Genomic DNA, 20,598 nt, shown 5'->3' with positions numbered 1-20,598 from the left:
ACATGAAGAGTAGGGAACATCAAGAAAAAAATCACCTCCTAATTCTTTGGGGAATTCCTAAACAGCTCTGGAAACAAGCAGCTTTCTGAAAGCTGCCCTTAAAGCCCTCTGCTTGACACACTGCTCAATGGGATTCCTGCCACCCTTTTCCTTCCCAGGGCTCAGTGCAAATGCTCCTTGTTCCTGCAGAGACAGGAGTGATCCTGAGAGCGTTCCAAGACGGATGAACAGACAGCGCCAAATGTGTATTAACCTAGGCTCTCCTGAGAAAATCCTCCAGGGATGTGCGCAGCCATGCCAGGCATCCAAATGATTTTTAAGATTTCAGTAGAAACCCTCCAAATGGCAGCACAAAGGCAAAATGTACCAAAAAAGGAATGATTGTATTATCAATAATGTTTCCAGTAGCTGATGGATGAGGACACTCTCAATTTCAGCAGTGGCAAATTACAGGATCCTCAGCAGAAAAAAAGTGAAACAGAGTGCCTCCCCTCCCTGGACTGCCTCTGCAAGGCTCCCGTGCTGCACCTGGCAGATTCCAATCATCTCTCAATTTCAGCAGTGGGCAGGCACAGCACAGCCCTCGCTGTAAGAGGGATGCAAGAGGCCCTGGCCAGTGCAGAGCTTGAGATGTCAAGCCTGCTCAGTCTCCCCAGGGCTGTGTCAGACAGAGACCCAAACTGGTGACACCCCAGAGGGAGACTGCCTGGTACAGACCAGAACCCCAGTGAAACCACATATCATTCAGGTCACTGTGAAATACCCACAGCTGATGGGACAAGGTGCTTCTCTGCTGGCTCATGCTTCCCCCACCGCAGCCCTGTCACTGGGGTCAGCAGACATGCCTGGTGCTCAGTGCAGCAGTGGAGTCACCATCCCTGAAGGCTGTGGGGGCAATGCAGCTGGTGTCTTATTCCTTCATGGAGGAGCAGCAGCACTGCCTGTATCAATACAAGTTCTGGCACAGGCGGTCTTAGAAGCCCCTAGAGTGGAAGCTAGCTACCACCTTGAAGCTAATGGCACCCATGGCAAGGTCCAGTACAGGTTCTGTGGGATGACACTCACTGTCCCTGTGCTCTAAGATTCCCACTGCAGCCTCTGGTGTCCTCCATGGCCACAAACATCCAGGTGAATCCTCCATAGCAAAAGATTTTATTGCGCACTGAGACGCTCTCTCTGCCAGACCAGCAGCCACTCACTGCACAGGGAGCTCTCAGTGCAGCTGCTGTCAGTGGGGAGCTCTGCCCCTCTGGACTGACATGGAAGAAGGGCAGATAGAAAGACTGCATGAATGGCAGGAGAAATTTCATCTATGCAAATCCATGCCAATCGTGGCCAGCTGAATGCTCCCTGTGTGGACTTCAGATTCCAGAGAGGAGCAGGGAAGCTGAGCAACAATTCATGGAATTGCTTGGGGACATCTGTGCAAAGAAACGCTCAGTAAAGAGCGTCACCCCAATGCGTAGGACAGTTATCTGAAATGTTTTCCCAAACAGCTTAGTGACTATAAGGGACAGCATTGTTTTCAATTCACACTATCTTTTTGACCATTCAAATGCCATTAATTCAACACAGTGCCCTGGGTTTGCGTAGCACAGTGCTCTGAAAGACAATTTTAAAAGCATTCCTTCCCTGGCATTTGGAAAATCCAGAAGGGGAACCACAACTGTCATCCCTTTCCTTCCCTCCCCACAGCCAAGCTACAGTGTCACTTGTGGAGGGGAGCTCCCAAACTTGGCGTACATCACAGTTCTCTGGCAAACACACATTTGAGCAACTACTTGCTCCCACCTTTGTGGGCATCCTCAGGCAGAGGTGCTACCTTGCCACCCAAGGGTGTCTCCTGACTGCCAAGCACCTCTGGGAGTGCTGTCTGCCACTTCATGGGATGCACTGGCTTCCTCCGGATGATGTATGGTTAGGATGGCTGTGCTCCGCCAAGCCCAGATGCAGCAAAGCATCACCATAGCAACAGTGCTCTAATGATGTATTATTCTAATGTGTTACCCAAGTGCCCATGCCATGTTTGGAGTAATACATCATCAATGGAAGGTATCTAATGATGCATTGCCCTAATACGTAGAGTTTCTGCAAAAAGACAAGACTTCCTCTGTGGCCCTTGTGCTGGTGCTGGCAGGACCCTGCCCTGTGTCTCCTCAGTGAAGCCACTACTCTCAGATTTTTTTCCTTAGGGAAAGGGCATAAGGCTCAACATGGAGCAAGTCACATAGTAAAGAGGCTCAGGACAGATGGGCCAGCACTGGCAGATCCTTTTGCCCACAATGCACTAAAATGCAGGTACTGGGTCCTCAGAAAACATGTCTCAGACCCACTAGCTCAGGGAGGGTCTGGACAGACCCTGTCCCTCTGCCCAGCAGCCGGGAGGGTCTCAGCAGGCACTGCCAGCCCTCCAGCAGCACTGCAGGATGCACCCACAAACCCTGCATGAGGGCACAGCGTGAAGGACACGGAGAGCACAAGCCCAGAGCAGCCCCCTCAACCAGCATGTTTGTCTGCCTGGGGAACAGAAGAGGATGAGTTTCCTCAGAGTGATCCAGTTGGGCTCCATTTTGGGTCCATCTGTCTCCTCTGCCATAGGCTTGGGCACCAGCACATGACCTAGCATCAAACCCTGACAGAGGCTCATGGGAAGGTGAGCAGCAGCAGTCACCCTTGCCCCTTAGCTATAGCAGAGGAAAATAAGTAAATGGGGGTTTTTTGTGAGTGCCTGGCACTTAGTTTTTTTCAATAATCCTTATCTCAACTCATGAAAATGAAGTTTTAATTTCCCCTCCTCTGATAAATCTTCTTTATAAGGTTTAAGTTTTAAACCTGTTTTGCCTTAAAGTGTTTTGGGTTGAAAGAAAGTGTTCTGAAAGTTCGATTTGGTTCTCAATTTTAATTTTAATTAAGTGAATAACTGACCAAACCCCCATGTTTTGTTTCCATGTGCAGTTGGTAGAAAGAGGGAGGGACTGGCAAAGAAAGGTTTTTAAGAAGTGAAATAGTTAAAATCATGATAGAAAAGTTCACAGAGAACTATCTCCCATGGGAAGGATCCCACAGGCTTGGCCTATGGAAAGGACTCACATTGCAGCAGGTTTGGGCGGGACTGTTGCTTGTGGACCTTAAAAGATTAAACCCCATGAACTAAAATGACCCACGCTAGGCAGTTGTGGGAAGACTTGACCCTTGCTTTTAGAGATAGAGGGAGAGAGCCTTTGCTTCCAAACTGGAACAGCTCATTGCTGGAGTGCGTGGGTGCTGAAAAGCTGTAATCTAGTGAGGAACTTGAACAGAGAGAGATTCATGAGGTGCATGGGGAGGTGCAGAGATCCACGTGCAGCCTGTGAAGAAGAGTACTCAGCTGAGATTCTCCTGTGAGCCATGGTGAGGACTATAATACAACAAACTGTTTCCCTGTAATGGCGGCACCGAGGTCAATGAAAAAAAAAAGGAGAGGGAGGAGGTGCTCCAAGCACCAGAACCAACTTTCTTCCAAGTCAGAGGAAAAACAAAAGTGAGGACATGTGAGGAAAACCAACACGAGCAATTCCCCGATGCGGAGCCTGGACGAGATCAACCTCTCAACTACAATTTACAGACAGGCCGGAGCCGCCCGTGCAGTGCCAGCAGGGACCACATGGCCAGCAGTGAGAGACATGGGCCAGGACCACACAGCCAAAGCCCTCCCGAGGCCAGGACTTCACGGCCAGGGCCCTCCCATGGCGGGGGCCGGCGGAGGCCTTCCTGAGGCCAGGACTGCGAGGCCAGAGCCCTCCTGAGCGAGGGGGGGTGAGGCAGCCGCTGGGACCCATCCCGGTGGGGGGCCACCAGGGCCCATCCTAACGCCTCTGTGATGACATATTTAAGAAAGGAAAAACCACGGGAAACTCTTTCTTCTTCAGAGCCAATCGCTGAAGGCTCTGACAATGGGCAGGTTACTAGCCTAATTAGACAAGTTGGTTACACAGCCTGGTTTTAGTGGGCAGGAGAAAAGCTGCTCGAAACTTCTATGTCCGGCACAAAAAGTGATCCCAAGGGAACTGAGCCCAGCTGATAGCACACAACGAGGCTGTGTTAGTTCTTTTTGGTTTCATTCCAGGCTAGGGCCAGGGTTGCCCATGGCTGAGGGGAAGAGCAAGGCCCTGCAAAGACCCCAGGGATGCTGAGGACCCAGCTGGCTGGAAATTCTCCTGGGCTCAACCTTTCCCAGTCTGCTCTCTGAAGCAATTTATTTAGCCCGCTGAGCTGAAAAAAGTGCAGCACTAATTAAAATCAAATTATATCTGATGCACACAGCATACTTTGCAGTGAAAGAAACCTCAAGACTGGCATTCCTGCAAAAGGCAGTGCATACTTTATTAACTATGCTGCTTTCTTGTCTTCTCAGCCTTGGCTCACCTTGCACTGATCTTTCTGATTTGATTGAATTTTCCAAAAATTGATATTACAGGGGTCAGGGATCTCTCCTGGGACTCTGTTTACAATGCTCCTGCCCAGACACCACACCAGATAACAGCGCGAGCTCCACAAACTGCTTTTCTGCTGTGATCCTGATCATGGGAGTCAGCTGAAAAGTCCCTGGATGCAGCTGGCACACTGCCTGAGGCTACTGGGGCATCTAGGGAGGGAAGCAATGGGCAGCTCCACCTTTGCCCATGCCTGAGCTGAGAGCAGGCAGGGGCTGTCCCCTATGAGGGAAGTGGGACAGCCACTGAGGTCCCTCCAGATGCAGGAAAAAACTGCTCCTGCATCCCCCAAGCAGTGCTAGAGATGGAAGGACCCAGGAGCAGCCCTGTCACAGAAGACCTGCTGCCCAAACACAAGCTTCTGTGTATGAGCAGCTGCATGCAGGGCTGCTTGTGCTGGGAATGGAGCCCAGAAGACCTGCTCCCACAGAGATTTCAGGGGAAGGAAGTGTGCATCTGCAGGGCGATGTGTTTATCACACTTCAAGTCTGCACAACCAGCCTCTTATTCTTGCCCTTCTGCCCTCAGTGGAAGTGTCTCATACTTTATGATGATCAGTAACCAGCAGCAGGGCAGTTCCAGGGGATATTAGCAGCATCCTGAACCCTTAAAAGCATTGGCATCAAGGGCAGACACAAGCTTGCTCTCCTATGATTGAGAAGCTAAAAGCAGCCTTGGCTTACAGTACTGCAGATGGTGCCTGGGAGCAGGCAGGGATAAGCAATCACTGCTCTACCCATAGGTTCATGTTATCACTTAATTGAATCCAATCCCAACTCCTGCCCAGGGCACACAAACCTCTCTGCACTACCTGGGGATAATTTGCTGATACTGCTGCGGGTCCCCTCTCCCAGGAACCCCAATGGCAGAGGGTTCACCAGGGCCTCACACACCTTGGCTTCCTGGGGGGCTGCTCCTGTCAGGGAGTGCTGGGCAGCCCCACCTTGGCTCAGTCTCCTGGTGGGAACACTGAGCTGAGGACAGAGTGAAAACAGTGTTTTAAATAACCGTACATGCCCACAGCCTCCCAAAAACATTTGCTTCCAGACATGTCAGGGTGCGTGCTGGCTGCCTGCACACCCCATGGCCATAGTGCAGGGGGAGAGTGGCAGAGGCAGCTCTGCTTCTTTAGATGTTTATTGATGTCTGACATCCCTCACAGCCAGGTCTGGCCTCAGAGAGCTGTGGTGCCAGTCCTACTTTTTTGGCCTGTTTTCTGATAAATAACCTTTTCCTGTCCTTTTTGACAGTTCCGAGCCACCACGGGATGCAGCCCTGGCAGCGTGGCCACAGCACATGTCACCACAGCTGGAGCCATGGTAATCAGTGGTGTGGGGATGTGAGTGGCACTGCAGCGGTGGCTCTGACCCCGCTGCTCTCATGGCTGGTGGCACCAGGCTGGCCACAGGCACAGCATGGGGCTGCTGAGCTGAGGAGACCGTCACTCCTACACAGTCCTAATTGCACCAGGGGAAGTGAGAGAAATATTGGACTACAGGGCATCTGTGCTTGGTCCGAAATCTCAGCCCCTTCCAAGCCTGGCTTTCTCCGCCTGTCTCTGCACAGAGACAGAAGCTCCTCAAGCCCAGGAGCTCAGCAGTCCGGGGAACCACAGAAGCACAGTCCCATGCGCGCACACAGTTTCCTGCAGCCCCAGCAGATGAAGAGCTATTAATAACCTTGTCTGGTTTTGTTTTGCAAAACATTGTTCTCAAATCCCCAGCACGTCAACCAGCAAGTGATCACCAACTCAACAGCAACTCACTGTTCTTGTTTGTGTTATCTTGAAAGGCAGAGCAGGTAGATGAGGCCACATGTGAACATGGCATACAGATGTCTTCACTGCAGTCCCAGCTCTCACCAGCCCCAGCCCCACACAGCTCCAGCACCACCTGTGCATCACCTGTCCCTGGCGCTTCTCCTGAGCCCAGGTCTGTGGTACTGGGTCTTCTTGCCCCACCAGGCTCAGACCACTCCTCTGGGAACAGCCCTGGCATCAGGACTACCACCAGATGTCCTGTGCCTGTCCCGAAGGATGCAAAACTTCCCAGCTGTGCCAGGGGTGTGCTGAGGGCATCCCTGAGGCCTTAGGGGAGAGGGAGGGTACAGCACCGGGGCTGTACCTTGAACTGCAACGTCAGGACAGGTTTGAGAGCTTGGGAAAGGCATTAGCAGGTTTGTTCTGAGGGCTCTAATCAGAGGTAGGCGATTCCCAAAGCATTTTCCAAACACTTTAATTATAGTGATTTATATGGCAAAAGTGTGGGGGCGCAGCAGGAAGTTGGACTTGCCAAGCTGGGTGTGTAGCATGTGGGGATGCTTGTCTGGGCTCTGTCCTGCTGGGTGTTTTGGGAGGGAAGGGATGCAGCGCCCGGGGCAGCAGGGTGGGTCGCTGAGCCGAAGGCATGTTCGCAGCCTGTGGCGAGCACAGCCTGGGAACGGTACTCTCTGTCCCATCTCTCTGGCCTCTCTCTGTCTGGGAGGCTGCTCAATGCACTGCCTTGGCCAGACCCCTCACAGACAGCCTTGCCCAGGTTTTGCTTGTGGTGCCAGGGGCTGGCAGGGGTCCTGCTGGTGACAGAGAGGTGTGAACAGCAGTGATTCCCCCAGCATGAGCAGAAGGGCCAGTGCCAGGTGGAGTGTGCTGTGCCCTCCATGCTCTCTTGAAGTGGCTTCCTCCGCTGCCTCCTCTGCATTGGTGTGGACAGGCCTGTGGGCTTATTCCCCTGAGATTACAGAGCAGCCCTGTCCTCCTGCCTGGGCCCCACCAGCCCCGCCTGCTCCACCAGGGCTCAGAGGGGAAAGCTGGCACCACATCATGGTGCCAGGCCATCTCAGCAGTCTCTGCCAGTCCCTTCTTCATGCCTTGGTTTAGGGCAGGATGGGACCTGCTCCTGCCCAGTAGAGCTGTGCTGCACCAGCTCCTGAAGGTCTGTTCTGCTCCAAGTTAAAAAGACAGGCCAAAACCTCTTGGGTCATGGATGTTGCTGCCCATGGCTTGAAAAATGGCTTTTTTTCCCGCAGGTGGTGGCTCAGCCTGTTCACACAGTTGCTTTGATCTGCACTCCAGGGGTTCACTGTTAAAAAGTAATATTCACTCCCATTCAGGCAGCTCTGTCTCCTCACCTGTTGCTCTGTTCCTTCCCTTTGCCTTTGGCCACTGTGCCTGCTTGGCCGCGTCCACAGGGCTCCTGAGAGTCGCTGCATGCCTGCGCACTCTGCGTGGACACCGGTGTCCTGAGAGACTCACCCCCTGTCAGGAGCTGCTCTGCTTGCAGGAGGGGGCCAGGGCACCAGGTGGTGGTGGGTCCAGAAACGGTGACACGAGGAGCCACCAAGAGTGGGAATGAGGGGCCACCACCAAAAGTGGTCACGGGGAGTCACTGGAGGAAGGCGAGAGGAGGACAAACAGGCAGCGACCCACTGAAGGAGTCTAGGCAGAGAACTGTGGAGCACCAGGTGACTCAAATATTCCTGTCACAGGGCACAGCGGGTCCCAGCTGAGCACAGTGGGACAGGGCCAGCAGTGCTGGCACCAGGGAGCAGCATGGCTGTTGGGAATAGAACAGGAAAGTTGGCCAGTGTGCTGGGTGGGAAGGTGCCCTTGCTGCGGGCTGGCACCTGGGCTACTGTGGTGGAGCCGAACCCTAGGAAGAAACTGGGGTGTTCAGTTCCCCAGCCTCAAACAGCTGCAGAGCAGAGCCACCAGCTCCTGCCAGTCAGCACAGGGCTGGAGTGGAACTGGGACCCAGCTCAGTGATCATCTGGCACCGCACCCCTGGGACAGCAGCCACTTGCCAGAAGGTGCTGCCTGCGTGCAGGAGATGCAGCAATGCCCCTGCACAGATATCCTGGTGCAGGTGGGCAGTTGCAGATCCTTGCATGTGGATCTTGGTCTTGTTGGGTGACTGGGAAAGCAGAGGGAGAGCGTCAAGCACAGGCTCTGTCAGCCTGTGAAATCCCCACAATGGCCACTGTTCAAGGACAGTTGCAGATGCCAAACCCTCCCTGCTGAGGAAGAATAAGTGGCAGGAAACAACAGACCTTCCCATGGTAATACATGCTGAGCAGGAGCTGGGAGCAGGACTGAGCTCTGTCTGCACAGAGAGCAGGGCCCCCAGAGAAGAGTTGAGAGGCAATTTCAGGCAGATCAGTTGCTTTCATTAAAAGGTAAACAAATTCCTCTGCACCCACTGCCTCTATTAAATGCGTCAATCATTTCTTGGCAATCCAAGTCAGAAAACCTAAGCAGGAACGGCAAGTATCCTTTGTGTATCATGAGCCTGGGCTCCTGCAGCTCACTCAGCCGGAGTGCAGTTGCCCCCCACAGGACAGTGTGTTCTGAGAGCAGGGACGCCCCAAAACCTTCTCCCCGTCCCCATGGCTCAGCCCCTGCCCTGTTCCTAGGGCTCCTGGTTTGGCTTCTCCAGCCTGCACTCAGGGGTATGCATTGCAGCCCCTACACAGCCCTCCCTGTGGGGACAAAACCCCGTACAGCTCAAAGCAGTAGAAAAACCAAATAGGCACTGACAGAGGTTCACGAGCGTGTATATGCAAAACCAGGCAAGTATCTGCTGTACACATTCACCCACATTATGCATGGCAGGGGGGTTTCTCTCCAGGAAATGTACGAAAAAAGCCCCTTTCACATGCAGCACTCATGCACAGGAATGTGTGCTAAATGCAATCTGTGTGGGCCGTTACCAAACTAGTCTGCAGGGTGAACACCTGCAGGTGCAGGTGAGCTCATATGTGTGCACGTGAGTGTTTAGGAGCACCTGTCTCGCATGTGGGTGTCACATGGCATATGCCAGTGCTCAGGTGTGGGACAGGGAGTGAAGGGGAGGCTGTAGCAACTGTTACTTAGTGCCAAGTGATGGGTTTGTTTCGACTGAACAAAAGCCTTCAGACTGTACTGGTCTAAACCTTGGAGTTGGCTGATACAGTGTTCCAGTCTCCTGAGCTTAGGAAACGGCCAAGGGTCACTCTCTGATACCTCCCAGAAGGCTGCAGAGTAAGCCGAGGTCAGACCCCATGATCAGGGACTGACAGGCGGCTTTGTTCCTCTAACCCCACTCCTGGAAATCACTCTCTAGAGTTATCTGGAATGGGTGTCCCTCTGAAGACACCCAGGGGAGAGGTATTAGTAACTTCAGGGGAAGCTCCAGGGGATGAGCAATGTATACATTGAATATACAAGGGAACCTAGCTTTCACAATGATACTTTAATAAGACTTTGTAAGCTCTACAAATTGCCCTTTATATCAGCAGACTTTTAAGTTTCTGGTTAATGAGACAAATATATTCTATTCTTTTCTGTTCAGGTACCCGCATGATAATAAATGACTGTTACCCTCCTATGGGAAGAAAATGCAAGGAAGAGGAAACACAGGTGCAGAGGCTTCGCAGAAATCAGCACATCCTCCAAGGAGTGAGGCTTTTCTCTCCATGCCAGATAATGCTGCTCTTTTGGCATTATTTGAAAGAATGTCATTACATGCTAATAGCCTGTGCTGTGTTCCAGCCCACACTGGCTGTGGCCACACAAACAATTCTTAAAACTCTGTCTGGCCCTAACCCTTTCTCCCCCTTACAGAGTAATTGTTGTGTTAATCTGCTGCCGTCCACCTACAGCAGGGACCCAGTGAATAATTCTCCTAAACAAGCCTTTCCGTGCCAGTTTGGCTTCATTTGTCCTTCTGAACTTGCCCTGAGAGATAATGTTTCCTTCTACTGAGCACTTTGTTCTCACAGATTTGTAGAGCAAAGAGAATAATGTATTGAGACTCAACCATCTCATGCTGAACTTTTGTGGTCCTACAGGGGTAAAAATGGCCCTGGTGAGCACTTACGTTTTATGAGACTCTAAATTCTAAACTCAAATGCTCTTTTAGTGGACTAATAGCCAACTTGCACATTTTTTCAGTCCATGTTGCCCTAACAAACAAATGTCCTGGGATACAGACAATAATGTAGTCCCTGAGGTGGGCTAGCCGTGGTGAGGCTGGTGAGGCACACAGCTGTACAGAGGGTTGAGGCTGAGGCTCAGGGGCTGTCCTCAGGGTGATGCTGGGCTGGGAGGCTGGCCTGAGAGGCCAAGTGTTCTTTGGAGCAACGATCCTTCTTCACCTGCAGAGATGACAAGACTGGTGTTGCGCAGTACTGCATGTTGGGTGAGCAAGATACAACCTCCTGCTGCAACAAAACACATCAAACTACAGACACATGTGAGCAGAGCAGAGCCAGAAATGTCAATGGAGGCTTCAGGGAACGGCATTTTCACTTGGACATAAACTTCTTTCCTTGCCTCGGACCTGGTGAGGTGAACATATTTCCCAAGAGCCAAACTGTGATCTCTGGGGGCAGAGGAAGGCAAGCAGTGCCAGCTGGGTTTTGGTCCTGAGCAGGCTGAGCCACATCAGCCTCAGGAAGGAGGGCTCCTCGTCTCTATGCTGCCACCCACTGCACTTCACTCAGAGAGCCAAGACCAAGTCCAGCAGCTATAATTTTGTTTATTCCAGTCTGCAAGTCCAGGAGGGACTGTCAGATCCTGTGCTCTGATGAAGGCAGCAAGCAGCTCACAACCCAGAAGTGTCATAGACGCACTCGTGATGGCTTGTCCATGGGCTTAAAATATATCAAAATCATATGGATGCTTTTTGTCAAAATCATTCTAAACCAGAAAACAAAATGCTTCTAAAACCTGTCCCATAGATTGCCAAGCATCTTATAAAGCGTGGCCCCCACTACTGACTTAAGCCCAAAGCTGATCATCTTGGTAGCTGGAAGACAATCCAAATGCTCCTGGGGTGGCCCTGCCGAGTCCCACGTCTCCTACTGCAGAAGTCCTTAGAACCTTCCTGCTCTGAGCCGTGCTCACTGCCTGCCCACAGCTCCTAGCAGTGTCCTGGGGCAGCTGCAGGGATGTGTGCCGGCTGCCTTTGAGGGTTGGGAGAACAAACATCTGGGGGAGATGGAGATTTTCCACCTTTTTTTAGCCTTTTAAAAGCACATGCTCCTTGTGCAGTTGGAGGAAAGCAGTGGGACATTTCCCCTCATTGGCTCTTTAATATTTACAATGACTTTGTAAACAGATAATACAACCCCTCAATAGTGGCTTTGGCATGGATTTTTCTCCCGCACTCCTGAAAAGACATCATCAGGAAGATGGCCGATCCCTGTGGCTTTGAACAGGTTCAAAGCATCACTTGCCTTTTGGCCATGAAGTGACCTTTCAGCTGACTCTGAGGAGAGATGGGTAGCTCCTTCCCACTGCAGTGCCATTTATTTTCAAATAACTCTCTCTGGGACTTACTATCTTTTATTTAAATTGTGGATTTGCTACCAAAGCTCTCCAGGACTTCTGCCGCTCAGATAGATGCATCTCTCTTGCTTTTGATGCCCCTCTGAAGCACCTGGGGTATCTGTCCTTTCCCTGCACTGCACAGACACTCTGTTACTAAAGACAGGGGGATGGAGGCTCCCTTTTCATCCCTGCTGTGACAGGTGCTTGCAGGTGCACCAGGAGGGGCTCCCAGGGCCCAGGCTGCTCTGTGCAGCAGAGGGGGGCTTGAGGGGGATGGACACCCACTGTGGCAGCAGGGACACAGTTCTCCAGCCCAGGTGTACTGGTGGGGCAGGGCAGCCACAACTCTCTCCCAGGTCTTGGCCTCTCCAGAGATGCTTCTTTCCTCCTGGCCATGTTTTAATGATTCCTGTCCTTTCCTGGGACATCTCAGGAGCACAGGAGACAAGTCCTCCAAATAACACCATGGACTGCTTTGCTTTGCTTGCCTTTCCAATCAAAGTATCTCCTCAGAGTCCGTCTGATTTATTGCACAAGGCAACTTTCCCTGCACTGTTTCAAACAGAGCTGCATTACAAGTGAAAACACTGCAGGGCATATGAAGCAAGGTGTGATTCACATCTGCTCCTCCATGGAAATGGAAGTGTAGATAATACTCATCTCTGAGTGCCATTAATCTTTAAAACTGGAACAATATTTGGAAAATTTGATCCATGCTAATTATGCTGAAAAAAGCTCTTCTGATAATGAGTATGAGCAGTGGGACGTCCCAGGCATTCTTAGCAGCCAAGGAACAGCAGCAAGTCTGCCGAGCCCTCCACATTTAAGGGCTACATGGTGCTATGGGGAGTTGAGGGTCCAGTGCACCCACCAGCCAGGTCAGGGAACCCCTGTTTCTGGGTCGCAGCAGCTGTCATCTCAGTAGTGCCCCTTCTAGCCCCTCAGCCCCTCAACCCTCACCAAGCTGTGTCAGAACATGGGCGTTCCTGGCAGGCCTGGCTTACCCACTGCAGCCAGAGCCTCCTGCCCTCCTGTTTAGTGACAGAGAGGCTGCCCCCCAGCACTGGGGCTTCAGGGCTGCTGCTGCCTGGGCTGGTGAGCACCAACACCTGCCCGGGCACCAGGCACAAGTGCCCAGATAATATAAAGCAGCCTGGAGCAGCGATTGGCCCATGTGCAGGTAACCCACCTCCATTACTTCTCCAGGTATCAAATACTTAATGCCCTGATATGCTTTCCATGCCACCTTCACTCTCTCCCAGACCTCCTGCCTCACAGCCAGGCTTGGCTCCTGGGATAAGCCCTGAAAGATGCCAGCAAGTTTTCCCATCCCCAGCCACCACTTCCTTCAGCCTCCTGCGGGGAACACAGCACGGACAGCGTGCACCAGCCCCACACATGCACTGGCAGTCCCACCAACACTGCCAATGCCTTCCCCTGTGGGCACAGCACCCACAGCTCGCCCTTCACACAGCCAGACCACTGGCAGGCCCACACAAGCACCCACAGCTTACTTGCTTGCCACTGATCTCCCCACGATCACAGATTGATTGGATGTAGCCAGGGAGCTCAGCACTGTGCTCCCTGGCTTTCTCGGATTTGGAATGCTAACATTTATTTTTGGCAACAATGGCCAGTTTATCTTCATGATAGAAAAGGTGTGGGACCGGAGCCAAATGATATGCATCTCTAATGAGCTGGTGCTATTGAAGTGTTCTGATTGCAGAGATGATTGGGGTAGAGCCAGCAGCAACTGCATATTTATAACGAGCTAGAGCATCAGTGAACAGCGTCCCTGCGAGGTTTGATACAATTTAATTAACCTAATTAAAAGCATTAGCTGCAGCAGGGCCTTCATTAGAGCTAGAGTTAAGGTCTGTTTTGGCTGCCTCATCTACTGAAATGCAAGCCCTGATGCACCTTTCTAGGGAAGCACTAATTTATTATGCATTGTTGTCCCTGGCTTGGCAGACCTAAAGACTGCAATAGTGAATTAGTGCATATAGATCATCATTGAGCAGCATTGCTTTAAGCAGTCAGGAGCCCATTATTTAGTGAGAACCTATTCCCAGGATTTGCTTTGCCATCTCCCAGTTCAGCAAATAATCCTCTCCAAATTCCATTACAGAAGGTTTCAAGTAAATAAATACCTGCTGCTGCTTCTGTCATCCCTGTTCATGCTGCCACATTTGGACACAGCCACCCATTTCCCTCCAAACAAAATGTCATCTGATTAGGAGCAACACGGGGCTGCTAATGTCTAGGAAGAGCCTGGGCACAGGGTACTCAGCATGGCTGCCCTAAACCTCTCTGTTCCACAGCTCCTTGGCCACCCGGACCTTTCCCGCAGCTTCACAGCAGGGAGTTGAAAGAGCAGAATGTAAATCAGGAATGACTAATTGCTGCGTGTCTTGCCCAAGGGCGCCAAGGAGAAAAGGGTGGTGAAGTTCCTCCACTCAAGCCTGAGCAGGACTGGCTGCCCTGGCCCTGCTGTTCCCTAGGACCCTACAGCCAGGTTCAGCTGAGGCCATTCCAGGGTCCCCAGTGGGACTGTGGACTGGTGCAGGGTTGCAGGTGTCTCCAGCTTGCCCTGCTTTTTACCGTCTGCTCACCATGAGCCCTCCCACCACTCACCCTCCAGATGCTTTCTTTCAACAGAGAAGAGCAGGGAGGCTTGATCCCACCCATCCCACTGCTCACAGGTGCGCCATGTGCTGTGGCAGCCAGAGGGACCCCCCAGAGCCTCTGGAGGCCCCCCTGGCTGTGACTTGCTTGGGGAGGCTCTGGACCCCCCTCAGGACAGCCACTGTGGGGTCTCCATCAGTGCCAAGTCTGAACCAGACTGGAGACCACAGTGGGGTGCCTGGGGCATGGCAACAGAAGCTGAGCAGAAGAACCATCACTAGCCCTTAGGCTTCTCAGCTGCTTTCCTGTAGGCCCCATTTTATTAATAGCAGACTACACTTGCAGGATTATCTCTAGGCAGCTGCAACAATATATTTTACTTTTCATGTAATTCCTTGTTCAAGTCCTGAACAACTCAATTGATAATGATTGTCTGTAAACAATACTCGCAGATTCACAGCTCAGGTTTTAGGCGATTCAATAATATCGTGCTGTATAATAACTGAACCAACAGGTTCTTTAGCAAGGAGATTCCCTGCAGCTTGAAAGATACAGATATCAAAATACCAGCCAGAATATGCCCACAGCTATTTTTTGTTTGTGATAATTATAGCATCAAAAGCACAGGATTTAAAGTGAGACATGGGTGGGATCGCCATCCTCTAGCTGGGCCCTCGTGGGGCTCTCTGGAAAGAGCCAATACCTTACAACTGAATCAAAACCCCAGCCCACTTGGCCACAGTTTGACTCCCAAAGCCTTTAGCTTGGTATCCTCATCCTAAAGCACTGAAATGTTCTGCATACACCTGCAGAGTTCCCAATGGTATCCAGGAAAAAAATCCACACCTCAAAGACCTTGCTCTGTGAAGGATTTGGTGGGTGCTGATCTCTGAACTTCTACCTTAGCAGATAGGACTGACTTCTAAAAGGAGGTGCCAGCTCTTGTCCACAAACTTTTTTCACCTATTCCTGCCTGCAGTGGAAGTCTGGGTACAAATCCCATAGCCTGTGGAGTGGTTTATGATCTTGTGGCCGTAACAGAAGCATTGTTACATCTATGGTGGTCACATTGATCGGGCTTCTTGCTTGACCCTGACCTCCATGCCTGTTCTGACTTACTTTTCCCTGGGAAACCATGAAGGTCTGAACAAAGGAAAACCAGGAGGTACCAGCCAGGACACAGTCCCGTGATCACAATATAGGGTCTGGGTAGCAAAAGCTGCAGTCACTGGTTGAGGGCCACACTGTTTGTCCTGGGGGTGGTGGTTGTCTGCTGGGAGCTTTCCCGGTATGGAGTGAGGTATTATGGGACGCAGTAGGCAGCTGCAAGTCTTTCTTTGAGACTGCAGAGCGAGTGCTGGCATGGGCACAAGTGACCTATTCCCTGGAAGAAAGGCAGTGGTAGGAATTGAAAAGCAACAACCTGGCCAGGCCCAGCATTTGCCTTGTCCATCTCTGTCCCTGAAAAGGATGGGAAAGAAAAGCAGCGATTCTGCTGGGAGACCCTCAAGGAATCCTGTGGTAGGAATTGAAAAGCAACAACCTGGCCCTTGATTAATTTTACCTGCATCGGGAACATTACCTCGGCGTCCCCGCGCAACGGCCGGTGTCTGTGAAGGGAAACCTCTTTTAGACTGAGATTGGGCCGCGTCCCCGTGCCCGCCCTGGGTGTTCGGGACCCTTCAATGCTTTCACGGCGCACGCCGCAGTGCCGGGCCCGGCCGGCAGGGGGCAGCAGCGCCGCGCGGCGGGGCCGGGAGCGAGAACGGTTCGGTTCGCTCGAGAGAAAGGCGCGCAGCCTTTTTCCCGTGGCAGTGGAGCAGATTCTGTAACGGCTGTAAACCGCCGGGTGAGCAGGAGGGAAAACAAAGCCCCGTGTGTGAAACGTGGGGTAAATTTTTCAGGGGAGCATCCACGGAGTCTGCAGAACCCGGAGTCTGCAACACGATATTTTTACATGCTTAAATGCAGCTTCAGAGGTTGTTCTTGCCATTGCAAAGATAAAAAATGCTGTTCTCAGGCCCTACCTACTTTGGAGCTTTTCCAGCATCTTGGTGATGAACTCTCTCCATCGTCCTGTCGCTGCCAGCAATAAGCACATGGTCTGCAAGGGGGTAAGAAATGTCCTGGAGCGGCACAGGCATGTTCAGAGCAGCCTCCGTGTAAACATTCCTTTTCTTATTGGGTTTTCCTTGGGCCGGTTGCATTGCCAGGGATGGGGGATGTGCAGACATATCCTGAGAAAATTCTCTGTAGGGAGGGACAATGCAGCAACCAAGTGTGAGACAAGAGTTTTGTCTTTGCACTATTCCATTGTGTGCTTTTCCTCCAGAGTTGCTTCAGTTCAAATTGAGGCAGTGCCAAAATTCTCTCTAGTCGTTTCCCCAGCATCCCCAAATCCCTCTCATTTTCCTATTTCCTGTCCAAGTCCACAGGAGTGGAGGTCAGCTTTTTCAGCTGTCTTTTCAGGCAGGTTGAGAGCACAGCCCAGGGACAGGGAAGATAATTGGGGATTGTCAGCTCTGGGGCTGAGCAGGAGCACCATAAGCAATCCATGAGCAGTCAAGGTTGTAGTGGAATGCTAGGGGGAGGTGGGTTAGAGTTTGTTCTCTTAATATTTACAGTCTTTGCTCAGAAAGGAGAATCAAGTTATAACAAAAACGTTAGCCATTTCATTGAATAATTGTTACAGTCTTTGCTCAGAAAGGAGAAGGCATCGTAAAGGTGAAGAAAGAAACAACAACTGGTCCAGCTATTTACAAATTCAAGTTTCAGCGGCCTTCTTGCATGGCAGCAAATATTTGTACTTGTTCTTTTTTCCAGGACAAAACTCATAAATTTAAGGGGAAAAGAGCAGATAAAATGAAAATCCCTACCTAAACAGTGCAAAGTGACCGTTTGCCTGACAGAGTCAGAAGGGGAAACATGTCTATAAATTATGAGAACGTCTTAAAAATCTGTAAGTAAGGACTAAGACTCAGCTGTGAAGTGGTGGTCACAAGTCTTCTCCAAAACAGTGTCACTAGGAGTCAGAGGAAATTAAGCATTTCAGTAAATGATATCTGCTATTCCAAGTGTCACCTTGTAAGTCATTAGGTCTGGTATTGTATGTGTTGTATATGTTGTATTTGTTTCTTCATTCTGGTTTTACACGGAAAGATCCAGAAAATCCAGACAGAGAAAGAACCAGTTCTCTTGCATTCGACATTGAAATTCAGAGGATTTAGACCATAGTGTCTTACTCATCTCTGTCTTAATACAGCTTTTTTTTGTTTTCCCTCCTCTTTATAAAGTGGATTTTCATTAGGGAGTTAAATGTTCTCTGCATTTTTACTGTTTCTGTGCTGGGAAAGCTATCCACTCTCATTAGGCAAACTTGACCCAACAAGTTTTTTAAGCATGTTGGGATCTGTTCTCCTTAATTTAATTACTTAAATCACACCTGCAATAACAGTAAAGCAGTTGGACGAGTCGTAGACTGACTAGTTTTCTCCTAAATGTCTGAGTCATAGTCAGATAATAAACACCCTGTGGTCCCTTTCCTCCTGCCAGCTGTCTCAGTTTGACTTGTAAAATAGCTGTCTTAAAATTGCCGACTGGTAAATTTGTAACCTGTTTTTTCTGACTCAGTCTCGGGTAATTCAGATCTGTTGAACAGTGTTCGGAGTATGAGTCGGTTGTGTGTAAGGTAAGTATCACAGCACTTTTGTCCTAGAAGTAACTACACTTGGCTTTACGGCTGTAGTCTCACTTCCTGGCTTTTCTAATTTGAGTTGTTTCATGATTCTTCAGCGTGAATTGCTTATGCCATCAGCTTTGATTCTGATGTTTTAGTCTCACTTCCTGGCTTTTCTAATTTGACTGATCTTACAGTATTCTTCAGTTCGGTTCTGAGCCCAAAGTGGCTTGAGATTTGTCTCCCCTGAATTAGGTATATAGGAAGAAGCTTATTCTAACACAGATGACTCTGTTGCTGTATTCAATTTTTTTCAGCACCCACTGTTAAGTCTCCCCTCACACTTCCCCAAAACCACTTGCACCTATAAAGGAACATATACCTATAGGACTATTGTTTCATTAGACTGCTATAGTTTCAAGTGTGAAAAGAGTGGTGTGGATCTGATTAGGCAGTGTCCCTGCAAAACTGAGATATTTCTCCTCTCTTTCAGTGCATACCAGTCCACTGCGGGCAGACCACCATAAGTTGTGATGTACAGGCCATAATCACCAAGTGCCTGGTGAGCCTGCAGTCACATCTTTTCCTGGACTAACACAGAGTATGTTCTCTTAAAACTTTTAAAGGTAGTAGTGGAAGTACTTAATTCAGTAGTGGAAGGCACTTCTTTTATATGACAAGCACTAAAAGGGATTAATTGCACCATTGTGGAGGTGAACAAAATTGATCCTGCCCACCTAAAGGTACTGCTGCGGTTTGTCTTACAGCGTTCTTCATGTTTTACAAGAGTGTACAACCGACCTACCATTGCAATGTTGCAGAGAGAGACGGTGAAGGGACCTACTTGTATAGTTCAGGAGTTTGATATTGCCACACAGCTGGACACCGTTCCTGAGCTTGTAGATATGTTTGAAAGGTTTGCTTATCAAGGAGTCCATGGGAGTTTATTCCTAACTTTTTTTTTACTGAGACATCACTTCTGCAGGAGCTGTGCTGCTGGGGCTCCTGTTGCTGACTGTAGCAACAAGAAGGACACTTTTTTCCCCAGGAATTCAGGTGCTCTAGAAATCCCTATTGGTTACTAAGTGAGGCTTGAACCGGGTGACAGAACTTGTTCTGTCACGTGTTAATGTGGACTGTCATAATGGACGCGGCGGGGAGCGGCCGGGGCCGGCATGTCTTCTTCGTGGATACGGAGCGGGAAGTTTGGCCAAACTTGGACTTTCCACAGAAAATCGAGCGCTTGAAGGCAGAGCTCCACCTGCTGTAACCTCGAGGAACAGACAGAAATGTCCTCGGGGAGACTTGATTTTACTCGGTCCGAATGTCATAAATATAGACTAGATGTGTTTTCAGAGATGAAAAAAGGAAGGAGTTCCATGGCAATCATTCCCTAGATGTGTGCACACTTCAGATAAATACGATCCTTTTCTGAAGATGTTGTATGCTCTGATGTTGATTCACAAAGCAGAATCATCAGTTGAGGAGAATAATCTGAAGTGGGTTGTTGGAGTATGGTAGGCAGGCAATCCACAGAACTAACTGCCACCTGGCTACACTATCCTGTCAGGGAGTTATAGAGTATGAGAAGGTCTCCCGGGTGTGGCCTACCAGTGCTGAGCACAGGGGAAAAAACACTTGTTACTTGAGAGAAGTGACATTAGAGCATTTCAACATCCTTCCTAAACTGAGGGGCCCAGAACTGGGTGCATCACTCAATTCTTCATAGGGCTTGTGTTCCAGACTCTTTCACCAGGCTTGTTGCCCTTCTCTGGACATGATCAGGTCTCGCCTGAGCCTCCTTTTTTCCAGGCTAAACAACCCCAGCTCCCTCAGCCGCCTGGGAGAAGAGACTGGTCCCACCTGGCTACAGCCTTCTTTCAGGGAGGTGTAGAGTGTCCATCCTAAACTTCCCCTGGCGCAGCTTAAGGCTGTGTCCTCTCGTTCTGCCAGTGGTTAGTGACTCCACCACCTCCCTGGGCAGCTCATTCCAGTGCCCAGAGTATTTTTTCCTAGTGCTCAACCAGATCATGGCACAGAGCATCACATCCAGTACTTTTTTAAACACCTCCAGGGACAACTAGGTTGGAAAAGACCTTTGAGATCATCAAGTTCAACCTATGATCTAACACCACCTTAACCTCCCCCAGCATAGCTTGAGGCTGTTTCCTCTTGTCCTGTCACAGAATCACAGAATTAACTACCCTTTCAGGGAAGAAATTTTTCCTAATACCAAACTTGTGCCACAGCCACATGCCTTTTGAGCACTTCTAAGGATGGTGATTCTACCATTTTCTGGGCTGAAGTCCAGCTGTTCACCCAGCCACCACCATGGTCACCACTACCCTGTGTGTTCCCAGGTTCTGCTTAGCATGTTTATAGAGAAATCATGAAATCACTGAGATTGGAAGAGCACTCTCACTGTGTATTGTTATAAAATGCAGTGATTTTTATGTAAATTTCAAGACATTAAACATGTATGGAAGTCTTTTAGTGTTTTCTAGTTTGCTCAGAATAGT

The sequence above is a fragment of the Corvus cornix genome, chromosome 23, assembly GCF_000738735.6.
Source record: "Corvus cornix cornix isolate S_Up_H32 chromosome 23, ASM73873v5, whole genome shotgun sequence".
NCBI lineage: Eukaryota > Metazoa > Chordata > Aves > Passeriformes > Corvidae > Corvus > Corvus cornix.
The sequence above is the reverse complement of the archived record's forward strand: the minus strand, read 5'-3'. Positions refer to the sequence as shown.